Source organism: Lagenorhynchus albirostris, chromosome 5 (genome assembly GCF_949774975.1).
Source record: "Lagenorhynchus albirostris chromosome 5, mLagAlb1.1, whole genome shotgun sequence".
Classification (NCBI taxonomy): Eukaryota; Metazoa; Chordata; class Mammalia; order Artiodactyla; family Delphinidae; genus Lagenorhynchus; species Lagenorhynchus albirostris.
The window spans coordinates 98,812,948-98,825,917 of record NC_083099.1 but is presented as its reverse complement, the minus strand read 5'-3'; positions in this window follow the sequence as shown (position 1 = coordinate 98,825,917).

Here is a 12,970-nt window from a genome sequence, read left to right as displayed (position 1 = left end):
GGAGGCCAGATCAAAGCTGCTTTGTAGGACTTTTAAGGACTTTGGCTTTGTCTGAGGGAAGTGGGGATCCATGAGAGGACTGTGAGCAATAAGTGCTATGACCTGACTTACACTTTCAATTGATATCCTTGAATTCAGTGTTGGTAATAGACTGCAGAGGAACAAAGATAGAAATAGGGAAACCAGTTAGGAAGCCACTGTAACAATCCAGGTGAGAGATAGTTCAGACCCTAGAAGTAGAAAAGAAAGTGATTAGTAGTTACACTACATGTATTTTGAGGCTTATCCCAATAGGATTTCCTGATGGCTATTGTGTATGAGAGAAAGAGAGGCTCAAGGATTCCTCTACATTTCTAGTCTAAGCAATTTGAAAGATGCTATCAACCAAAATGGGGAAGGCTGCAAATAGAGCAGATATGAGATGAACAAACAAGAGTTCAGTTTTAGACATGTTGAGTATGAGACACCTATTAGCCACCCAAGTAAAGAGGGCAGGTAGGCAGTTGTGTATGAGTCTAGTATTCTAGAGTGGGATTTGGTCCAGAGATATACATTTGGAAGTCTTCAGCATATGGACAGTATTTAAAGACATGAGATTGGATGAGATTACATAGAGAGTCAATGTAAATGAAGAGAAGAGGCCCAGGGACACACACTGAAGTACTCCAGCACTAAGAGACTGGGAGATGAGGAGAAACTGGTGATGAAATCTGAGAAAGAACAACCAATAAGGTGGAAAAACTCCAAAAATATATTGGGAATGGAACATGAGAGATGAAAATATATTAAGAAAAACAGTATGACCACTGTGATAGGTCATATACAATGAGGACTGCAAGTAGACCACTGCTTTTAGCAGTGCAGACTTCATTGGTGACAATGGTAAGAGCAATTTCAGAGGATTGGGGGCAGTGACAGCTTGATTGGAATGAGTTTAAGAGAGAAGGAGAGGTGGAGAACTAGAGACACTTAAAATAAAGGAAATTTCAAGAAGTTTTGCTGCAAAGGGGGGAAATAAAGGAAGTATCTAGTGAGGGAAACAGAAGAAAACAACTGAACAAATAAGGGGCAGAGTTTCAGTGTCGTCCCCCCCCACCAAAAAAAAAGAATGATGGAAAAGCCCTTATCACAGGATGACATTGACTTTGCTATTTAGATATATTACTAAAACAAAAAGAACAACAAAAAAACCTTTCAAAGCTGTTCACATATACATATAGAGCCATATCATTTTGTAGCAGTAAGGAATTTTCAAAGTTCTATATTCAACATTCCTTATTTCATAAATGGGAACTCTAACACCAGACAGGCAAAATCATTTGTTCCAGAGTAGAATCTGTGACAAACTCAAGACCAAAAATCTAAATCTCTTGGCTCTCAGTGTAGTATTTATTGTTCATGGTGGTAATGTTTTTTAAATAAAAATGCAATAATTTTTAATTGAATGTATTTGACACACCACATGTGTAAATTTAAGGTGTATAATGTGTTATTTTGATACATTTATATATTGTGATATGTAATATGATTGCCACTGTATCAATATTTATCCCGTTACATATTATTGTCCAAATTCACTATATTGTGCATTAGATTCCAATGGCTTATTTACTACTCACTGCAAGTTTGTACCGTTAAACAACATCAATTTTATCCCCCCTCTTCCCATACTCTCATAACCACCATTTTGTTCTGTTTTTTTTATGAGCTTGACTTACAGCTGAACAACAGAAAGGCAAGCAACACAGTTTTTAAATGAGCAAAGGAAGGAGAGATCAAGATGGCTGAGTAGGAGGATGCGAGCTCACTTCCTCCCATGAACACATCAAAAATACATCTACATGTGGAACAATTCTCACTGAAAACAAACTAGAGAACTGCAAAAAGATTCTTGTACAACCAAGCCTGTAAGAAAAATCCATGTGAACCAGGGAGGAAGGGAAAAGAAGAGATCAGGTCAGGACTTGTGCCCCTGGGAGGGGACAAAAAAGATAGTGATGGGGACATTACAAAGGCAGAGATCCTCCCCAGGGAGTGAGAAGTTAGAGCCACATATGGGGCAGCCCAGCTCTGGGGTCCAACACTGGGAAGACGAATCTCCTTAGCTGGTTAGAAAACCAGTGGAACTAACAGGAGTGCTTAAGAAATTTAGACTCCTCTTGTGAAGAGCTCACACACATTTGCTTACTCCCAAAACAAGGCAGTGAAAGCAGATTGAAACTGCACAGACCTATGGTCAGTTTCCTGTGACAGCCCCAGCACATGCCCCAGCTTAAGCTGAGCACCCACACAGGCCCTGCTTGCTTAGTGATTTAGTTCCACACTAACAAACCCAAAGTTAGTAGAAGGAAAGAAATCATAACATAGAACAGAAATAAATGAAAGAGTCTAAAAAAAAATCAAGAAGATCAACGGAATTAAGAGCTTGTTCTTCAAAAAGATAAAATCAATAAACATCTAAGACAGTCATTAAGAAAAATAGAGGGTGCAAATCAATAAAATCAGAAATGAAAAAGAAGTTACAAAAAACAACACAGAAATACAAAAGATCATAAGAGATTACTACAAAAAATAATATGCTAATAAAATGAATAACTGAAAAGAAATGAACAAAAATCCTAGAAATGTACAATCTTCCAAGCTTGAACCAGGAAAAAACCAAAAATATGATCAGACCAATTACCAGTAATAAAATTCAATCAGTAGGAGAAAAAAAAAACCCAACAAATGAATATCCAGGACCAGATAGCTTCATAGGTGAATTCTACCAAACATTTAGATAAAAGTTAACACCTATCCTTCTCAAACTTTTCCAAAAAATAGAGAAGGAATGCTTCTGCTCATTCTATAAGGTCAGCATCACCCTGATACCAAAACTAGACAAAGATATTAAAAAAGGAAATTATAAGTCAATATCACTGCTAAACACAAAGGTAAAAATCCTCAAGAAAATATTAGCAAACCAAATCCAACAATACATTAAAAGGATCATACACTATGATCAAGTGGGATTTATCCCAAGAATGCAAGGATGATTCAATATCTGCAAATGACTCAATGTGACACACCACATTAACAAACTGAGGAATAAAAATCATAGGGTCATCTCAATAGAGGTAGCACATTTTTTTAAAAAATTCACTATCCACTTATGATAAAAACGCTCCACAAAGTGGATATAGAGGGAACATACCTCATCATAATACAGACTATATATGTTAAGCCCACAGCTAACATCATACTCAACAGGAAAAATCTGAAAGTATTTCCTCTAAGATCAGGAACAAGACAAGGATGCTCACTCTCACCACTTTTATTCATCACAGTACTGAAAGTCTTAGCTGCAGCAATCAGACAAGAAAAAGAAATAAAAGGAATCCAAAATAGAATGAAAGAATTTAAACTGTCACTGTTTGCAGATGACATGATACTATACCTAGAAAATCCTAAAGATGCCACCAAAAAAAATACTAGAGCTGATCAATGTATTTGGTAAAATTACAGTTTACAAAATTAATAATTAATATACAAAAATATATTGTATTCCTATACACTGACAATGAAATATCAGAAGGAGAAATTAAGGAAACAATCCCATTTACAATCATATATGGGATTCTTTATTTACAAAATGAATAAAATTCCTGTGAATCAATATAAGGAGATAAAAGACCTGTACTTGGAAAACTATAAGACACTAGTGAAAGCAACTGAAGATGACACAAACAGATGGAAAGATATACCATATTCACGGACTGGAAGAATATTGTTAAAATGACCATACTACCCAAGGCAATCTATAGATTCAGTGCAATCCCTATCAAAATATCAATGGCTTTTTTCACAGATCTAGAACAAAGAACTTTAAACTTTCTTTGGAAACACAAAAGATCCCAAATAGGCGAAACAATCTTCAGAAAGAACAGAGTTGGAGTTATCATGTTTCCTAACTTCAGACTATACTACAAAGTTACAGTAATCAAAACAGAATGGTACTGACACAAAAACAGACACATAGATCAATGGAACAGAATAGAAAGCCAAAAAATATACCCATGAACTTATGGTCAATTAATCTATGACAAAGGAAGCAAAAATGTACAAGAAGAAAATATAGTCCCTTCAATAAGTGGTGCTGTGAAAACTGGACAGCTACATGTATAGAATGAAATTAGAACATTTTCTCATACCATATGTGAAAATAAATTAAAAATGAATTAAGACCTAAATTTAAGACTGGAAATAACTTATAGACAAGAACATAAGCAGAACACTCTTTGACATAAGTCACAGCAATAGTTTTTGGAGCTCTCTCCTAAGGCAAAAGAAACATAAGCAAAAATAAACAAAAGGGACCTAATTAAGCTTAAAATCTTTTACACCACAAAGGAACCCATCAACAAAATGAAAAGACAACTTGCTGAACGTGATAAAATATTTGTGAGTGATATGACTGATAAGTTAATATCCAAAATATATAAACAGTTCATACAACTCAATATTAAAAAAAAAAAAACAAACCACCTGATTATAAAATGGGCAGAAGACCTGAATAGACATTTTTCCAAAGAGAATATACACATGGCCAATAGGCACATGAAAAATGCTTAACATCACTAATCATTAGAGAAATGCAAATCAAAACCACCATGAGATAGCACCTCACACCTTTCAGAATGGCTACTGTCAAAAAGACCAGAAGTAAGAAATGTTGGCAAGGATGCAGAGAAAGGGAACCCTAGTATACTGTTGGTGGGAATGTAAATTAGTGCAGCCACTATGGAAAACAGCCTGAAGGTTCTTCAAAAAACTAAAAATCGAACTACTATATGATCCAGCAGTTGCATTCCTGGCATATATTCAAAGAAAACAAAAACTCTAATTCATATTCATGTACCCCTATGTTTTTAGCAGCATTATTTACAATACACAAGATATGGAAGAAACCTAAGTGTCCATTACACATAAAGAAGATGTTATGTGTGTGTATATACACACACACACACATATAATGGAATACTAGTCAACCATATAAAACACTGAAATTTTGCCATTTGCAACAACATGAATGGACCTGGAGGGTATTTATGCTTAGTGAAATAAGTCAGAGAAAGACAAATACGGTATGTTATCACCAATATATGGAATATAAAAAATAAAACAAATGAATGAATATAACAAAACAGAAACACATTCACAGATATATAGAACTAGTGGTTACCAGTGGGGAAAGGAAAGGGGGTAGGGACAAGATATGTGCAGGGGGTTGAGGTAAAAATCACCATGTAGAAAATTAATCAGTAACAGGGATATATTGTGAAGCACAGGGAAAAATAGCCATTATTTTATAACTTTAAATGGAGGATAATCTATAAAAATATTGAATGACTACGTTGTACACCTGGAACTAATATAATATTGTAAATCAAGTATACTTCAATGTTTTAAATTTTTTTTAATTAAAAAAAATAAATTATTAAAAACAAAAAAGCGTGAGCCAGAACTTAAACAGATATTTCTCCAAAGATCTATAAATTCTCCATTGGCACATGAAAAGGTCTCCATCATTATCTATCATTAAGTAAATGCAAATCAAAACCACAATGAGGGGACTTCCCTGGTGGTGCAGTGGTTAAGAATCCCCCTGCCAATGTAGGGGACATGGGTTCGATCCCTGGTCCAGGAAGATCTCACATGCCGCGGAGCAACTAAGTCCGTGTGCCACAATTACTGAGCCTGCACTCTAGAGCCCTCAAGCCATAACTACTGATCCTGCATGCCACAACTACTGAAGCCCATGTGCCTAGAGCCCATGCTCTGCAACAAGTCACCTCAATGAGAAGCCCAAGCACCACAATGAAGAGTAAACCCTGCTCACCGCAACTAGAGAAAACCTGTGTGCGTCAACAAAGATCCAACGCAGCCATAAATAAATAAATAAATAAGCAAATAAATAAATTTATTTGAAAAAAACACAATGAGATACCATTTCACACCCACTAGGATAACTTTAATCAAGGAAATGTAAAATAACAATTACTGGCAAGGATGTCGAGAATTGGAACCCTCATAGATTGCTGATGAGAATATATAATGATACAGGTGCTATGAAAAGCAGTTGCCTGTTCCTCAAAAAGTTAAACACAGAATTACCACATGATCCAATAATCCCACCTCTAGATATATTTCATTTCAAGAGAAATGAAAACATACATCCACACAATAACTGGGCCCAAATTTTCATAGCAGCATAATTCATCATAGCTGAAAGGTAGAAATAACCCAAATGTTCATCAATGGACAAATGACTAAACAAATTGTTGTATACTGGTATATTCAAACAATGGAATATTATTCAGCTATAAAAAGAAACATAGTACTGATACATGCTATAAGTTGGATCAACCTCAGAAACATTATGCTAAGTAAAAGAAGTCAGGTATTATAAAGGTCACATATTATATGATTCCTTTTATATGACACATACAGAATAGGCAAATCTATCAAGATATAAGGCATATTAAAGTTTCCCAGGCGATATGGAAAGAGGGGATTGGAGAGTAATTACTTAAGGTATATGAGGTGTTTTTATAGAATGAGGTAAAAATTTTGAAACTACAAAGAGCTGGTGGTTGTACAACATTATCAGTATACTAAATACTACTGAATTTTACCCTAATTTCCACCGAATAGTACACTTTAAAACAGTTAACTCTATATTATGTAAATTTCACCTAAGAAAACTCTTCCCCACAATAACATCAGAATACAATAACTTTACAAAAAAGATGTAGGGAAAAAAAACTTCCATGGAACAAGTAATACCTATAAAATACAAACTGCTTCATTGATTAAGAAGAGGAAACTGCCAATTTATTTTATGAGGCTAGGAAAAGCTTAATAACAAACACCAAATGGGGCAGTACAAGATAAGAAACTATTAGAACAATCCCATTTTAAATATATATATTAATAGAGAAAAGATTACTAGATTCAGTACACCAACTAATTAAAAATCTGCATCAGAACTATAAGACTTCTTCAAAAGTCTCATCAGTCAACCTGACATAACTCAGGAAATAATCAATGATCATGAAGAGGAGTCAATAAATATTACCCAAACTAAAGCACAAAATGTAAAGAGACTGAATTTTCTGATTAATTTTTATTGGAGTATAGTTGCTTTACAATGTTATGTTAGTTTCTGCTGTGCTGCAAAGTGAATCAGTTATATGTATACATATATCCAGCTCTTTTTTAGATTTCCTTCCCATTTAGGTTACCACAGAGCATTGAGTAGAGTTCCCTGTGCTATACAGTAGGTTCTCATTAGTTATCTACTTTATACATAGTAGTGTAGGTAAGTAAATCCCAATCTCCCAGTTCATCTCACACCCCTTCCCCTTTGGTAACCATAAGTTTATTAAAGAGACTGAATTTTTTTTTTTTTTCTGTATGCGGGCCTCTCACTGTTGTGGCCTCTCCCGCCATGGAGCACAGGATCTGGACGCGCAGGCTCAGCGGCCATGGCTCACGGGCCCAGCCGCTCTGCGGCATGCAGGATCCTCCCAGACCGGGGCACGAGCCCACGTCCCCTGCATCAGCAGGCAGACTCTCAACCACTGCGCCACCAGGGAAGTCCAAAGAGAGTGAATTTTAAAAGAAAAAAGAAAAATACAGAACACCCCAGAGCTGTGGTACAAACCAAAAATTCTAAACAAGTGAAACTGAAATGTCGGAAACAGTCCTACTGTATAGCACAGGGAATTATATTCAGTACCCTGTGATAAACAATAATGGAAAAGAATATGAAAAAGAATATATATATGTATAACTGAGTCACCTTGCTGTACAACAGAAATTAAACACGACATTGTAAATCAACTATACTTCAATAAAATTTTTTGAAAAAGAAATGTCAGAAAGAGAAGACAGAACAGAAATATTTAAAGAGCTTATGCCAAAAATTTTCCAAAATTATTGACAGTTACCAAACTATAATTCCAAGAAGCTCAAAAACACCAAAGAGGCTTTTTAAAAAGAAATTTACACAGAATGATTTTGGCTGAAAACCAAATACAGAGAAAACCCTGAAGGAAGTAGAGAAAAAGATATACAGAATAACTTTAACCAAAATTACAGCAGACTTCTCACTAAAATCTATGAAAGCTGGAAACAATGGAGTGACATCTTTAGAATGCAAAAGACAGATACTATCTACAAAGAATTTTATACACAGGGTAAATATTATCAAAATTACAACTTCTCCTCAAAGGACACAGTTAAGAGAATGAAACAGCTAATGGGAGAAAATATTGCAAATCACATTTTTGATAAAGGACTTAGATCTAGATTATGTAAATAACTCTCAAAACTCAATATTAAGAAAATGAACAATCCAATAAAAAATGGGCAAAACAGACATAACCAAGTAAGGCAAACTTATGGCAAATAAGCACATGAAACTATGCCCACAGTCATTTTGGAAATGCAAACTACAATGAGATGTCATTAAACATTTCTTACAACAACTAAAATAAATTTTCAACCTGTGATGACAATGATTTAAGGCACCTGGAAATCTCATAGCTTGTTGATGGGATTGTAAAGTAGTTCAGGATGAAAAACAGTTCAGGAGTTTATTATAAAGTTAAATGTACAATTACCATATGACAAAGTAACCTCCTTATGTTCACACTGAAAAGTATACACAAATAATTTTATTTATAATCACCAACAATTTGAAACAACCCATAATTTGTCAAGTAGGGTCCACACAATAGACTTCAATACAGCACTAAAAAAGGTCAAATTACTGATATACACAATATGTACAGTTGTAGCAGAGTTCTGCAAGTCTTAAGAAACACATACACAAACAACTGTTAATATATAGAATAATTCTATCATTCTCCAGAATCCTCTGTACTACTTTGTAGTAAACTCACCCTCATGTTCAACCTGTAGTACACTAATCTTTCTATTCCTGTAGTTTTGTCTTTGTAAGAATGTCATAATGAAATCAAACAGTATATAGCCTTTTGATTTCTTTCACTTAGTGCAGTGTATTTGAAATTCATTCACCTTTTAGCAACATTACATATACTTCCTTTCTTTTCATATATTTTTGGAACTCTCTCTTCTCTGGTTTCCATGATACACATTTCCATGATACACATTCCCCAGTTTTCCTCTGATCTCTTAGTACTTGTTTCAATCTCCTTTGTAAGATCCTCTTTTAATATTGAACTTTTGCAGTTGGACTTTAAGACTGGAGGTCAGTCCTGAGCTCATTTTTTCTATATCTACCCTCTCTCACTAGGGTGAGAATATCTACCCCCATGATTTTAAATGTTATTTATATGCTCATAAGTAACAAATTTATATCCCCATGCTATAAATCCAGATGTTCCCATACAATGAATCAAGATCCTATTATTTCCTCACCAGAGCACTGACTGCAGAGCAGAACTACCTTGATTGGGAGTTTAATCTTCCCTCCTTTGGGGTTCAGCCAATTAAACCCTCAGCTAGCTTCTGTTTTCTCCACTCTCCTCTCACGAGAGGTTAGACCTTCTTTGTATGACTCCAAGGAAGCCCTCTAAAATGCTCTTTTTTTTGTTATCTGCATCAATTGAGCTTAGCAATAGCCACCCAATTTTTATGTTATTTTAGTTTCCATTTCCCACGTTTTTCAAATGTCTGTTATATGGAAATAACTAATGGATTCCCTTATACTGCTATGCCATCTCAATGCACCCCAGTAAAACTTTCAACACCTAGATGGTTGTGCCAGGGACCTCTGTGATCTACCTAACACCAGTGATGGGATCATTATTATCAAAGTCTAAAACAGTGTTTAGTACACAGGATGCTTACCAGAAGTTTCTGGAATCAATACTTGTAGAAAGCAGGCATGAAAAAAAGGGAGAAGCAGGGCCAATAACAGTGTTGGCTAAGCCCATGAGGAGCTGTGGATCTAGAGGCACCTTAAAGATTGTCCCCTTTTGGATCAAGATGGCCAGCCTTTTATCAGTCATTGATGTGCACACTCCCACATCCCCAGAAGCTGTGTGACACTGTGTGATGTGGCTTTCTGAAAGGATACCTAAAGGGACTGACAGGTGGAGGTCGTCTTCTGTCAGCACTTTAACAGCTGGAGCAACAAGTTCTTCATTAAAGGGGGATCTGGGTGGTCAATCTCAGCATCCACTACAATGTTCCAAATCAAACTCTTAAAACTCAACCAACACCCTCCTCCTCCAAATATGATCCTTCTCCAGTCTTCTCCTTTTCAGGAATCCATCCAGCAGTTCTAAAATTAGAAACCTAGGAGTCCTTCCTAATATCTTCTTTATTACCAGCCACGCACAATATGGATTAGCATTAAGTGCAAACATTTTAACCTCCAAGTTATATCTCAAATTCTCCCCACTTGTCTTTTAACCACTGCCAACACCTCAGTCTAAGCCACATTCATCTCTCACCTGGAGAATCCCTAGACTCCTTGCTAGACTCCTCCCATTCCCTCTCTTGCCCCTTTTCAACGTAATCTCCACATACAAGTCAGTCTAAACTTTGCGAAGTATACATTGGATCATCTCATGCCCCTGGCTTCAAACCGTTAAGGGCTTCCTATAGAACTTAGAATACAAACTCTTTCACATCTTACCACTATGCTTTTACTCATTGGTCCCCTCTCTAATCTCATCACAGGCCCCCCTCTCCATTACTCATCACTCTTCAGCCATACAGAATTCTTTCAGTTTCTGGAAGCTGATGAGAATTTCCCTGCCATAAATAAAACATTTTACATTTTCTTCTAACCTCTGGTTATTTTGCCTGGTGAGTTCTTTGTCATCCTTCAGGTAACCTTCATGCTACCTTCTCAGATAGCTCTTTATTGACCTGCAGGGACAATAGATATATGTGTTGCTATTTAGCATCTCTTGACTCTTCTTTTATATTAATGGAAATTCTCATAATGTAGGAGATCCCTGTATTATAAGTCCTGCCTCTTCAAGGCAGATATCAAAATTCAACCTCCCAGCTGTAATGGCAGCTGGAATGCAGATCTGTGACCCAGAATCTGCCAGTCACTTGCACCAGAGTTAGCCTTCCACTGGGAAGGGACCAACATGAGGAATTGGTCTCACTACAACTTGCCTTTCTGAAAGCAGGTGACGGAAGTGCCAAGCTCTTCAGGGCAGTAATTGTGGATATCCTGAGAGCCCATCCTGAGCATCACTGAGGAAGTGGGGGGTTGTTAAAGCTGTATTTTGGGAGCCAAGTGATGGTGGCTAGCTGCTCTTGCTGGAGCAGCCCCGTGTAATGTGACTGGCTATTGTTTCTGGCTCCCTAAGTTTCCCAAAGACTCTGTGAGCCATGTTTTATATGTCGATAAATTCCCTTTCTTCTAGAACCAGCCACAGTGGATTCCATTCCAACCTAACATTTATAATCTCTCAACTAAAGCAATCTGCTCCATTATTCTCTATCTCAAAACTCATTTTATTTGCTTCACTGCATTAGCAGACTTGTAGTCATGTTTGTGTGTTGTCTATCTTCTCTACTAGGTTATAAAATCCCTGAGGGCAGAGTCTGTGTATTTTTTAATTCAGTACTATATATGAGGTTCTTTTGTTGGTTCATTCAACAAACTTTATGGAACTCTTTCTATTGACACAGACACTAAAGAATATAACATTAATAAGAGATGATTACTCCTTTCAAAGTGCTCACATCATAGCTGGAAAGACAGACACAGAAATCGATCATTAAAATCTAATATGGCCAATACACAGATTAAAATTGTCAAGGATTTTTATAGGTTTACCAAAGAGGTTCATTTAATACAAACTGTGGGAGGAGGGAGGAAGTCAGATTAGGAAAAGACAAAGAAACAGGAGAGGAGGAGGAGGAGTAAAAGTTTCAGGAAGAATTCTTGGAAGATGCAGTGCCAAAGCTTCAAAGAGGTGAAGGGAGGGGAGATGGAATATGGTGGTGAAAAAAGAGGATCCTAGGCAAAAGCTGAAGGTCCCACAATGAAGAGCTACATGGTAGAGAAAGGGGCGGGGGGGGGGCTTTCACAAGAGGGAGGCAGGAAAGAAGGCACAAGGTGTGGAAGAGACTGGAAAGGAAGGCAAAGCTACATCAGGGATGGACTCATGCTCCACTGGAGATTTCTAAAATTATGCCTGAATATAGAAAAGGCTTGCAAGGGAATGAAACTAGGAGATTAGTTTGAGTGATCTTTTTTTCTTTCAACATTCCTTATACCATTCTTTTGTCAATTAACTGAAGTTTATAAAAATCCTTTTCCAACTATCTTCAACACATTCTAGCCATGCTTCTACTGTGTATTTCTCAAAATTGTTATGTCATTTATATATTAATGATAAGGTGTACATTTGGTTTTTGTATGTATTTTGTTTCTAAATACAGACTACATTTCAGGAGTAAACACTGTGTGTTTATCTCTTTGGATCCCCATGATTTTAAACATCTCTGTGAGTATGCATCAGCATTTAATAAATGCTTATGGAAGGGATATGCAAATTATACTTAGGAAACTTGAAGTAAAAGGAACCCTTTCCTTTTCTATGAATGTTAATGTGTAATGTGTACATAAGAAGTTCAAAATATTTGATTGCAATCTGGCCTTTGCCTCCAAAATATTTTTAATATAAATTATCTATGTGGGTAATGATGTATTGATACATCAACTCACATCCAGCTTTTACAAATGATGCAGAACTCAAAGACTGAGATTATCTAATTGAACTGTGATCCATAATTCTACCAGGATTCACATAAATTTCCTCTCCAGCACCCAGACAAACCACTTGTCTAAGTAACCTTCTCATCTTTTAATTCTCAGTGAAAATGTCCTTAAGGCTTGAACTACAGAGTCCCTGCTTCTTACTCCAGGAGGAAGGAGGTTTCTACAAGACTCTTATCAGTGGCATGC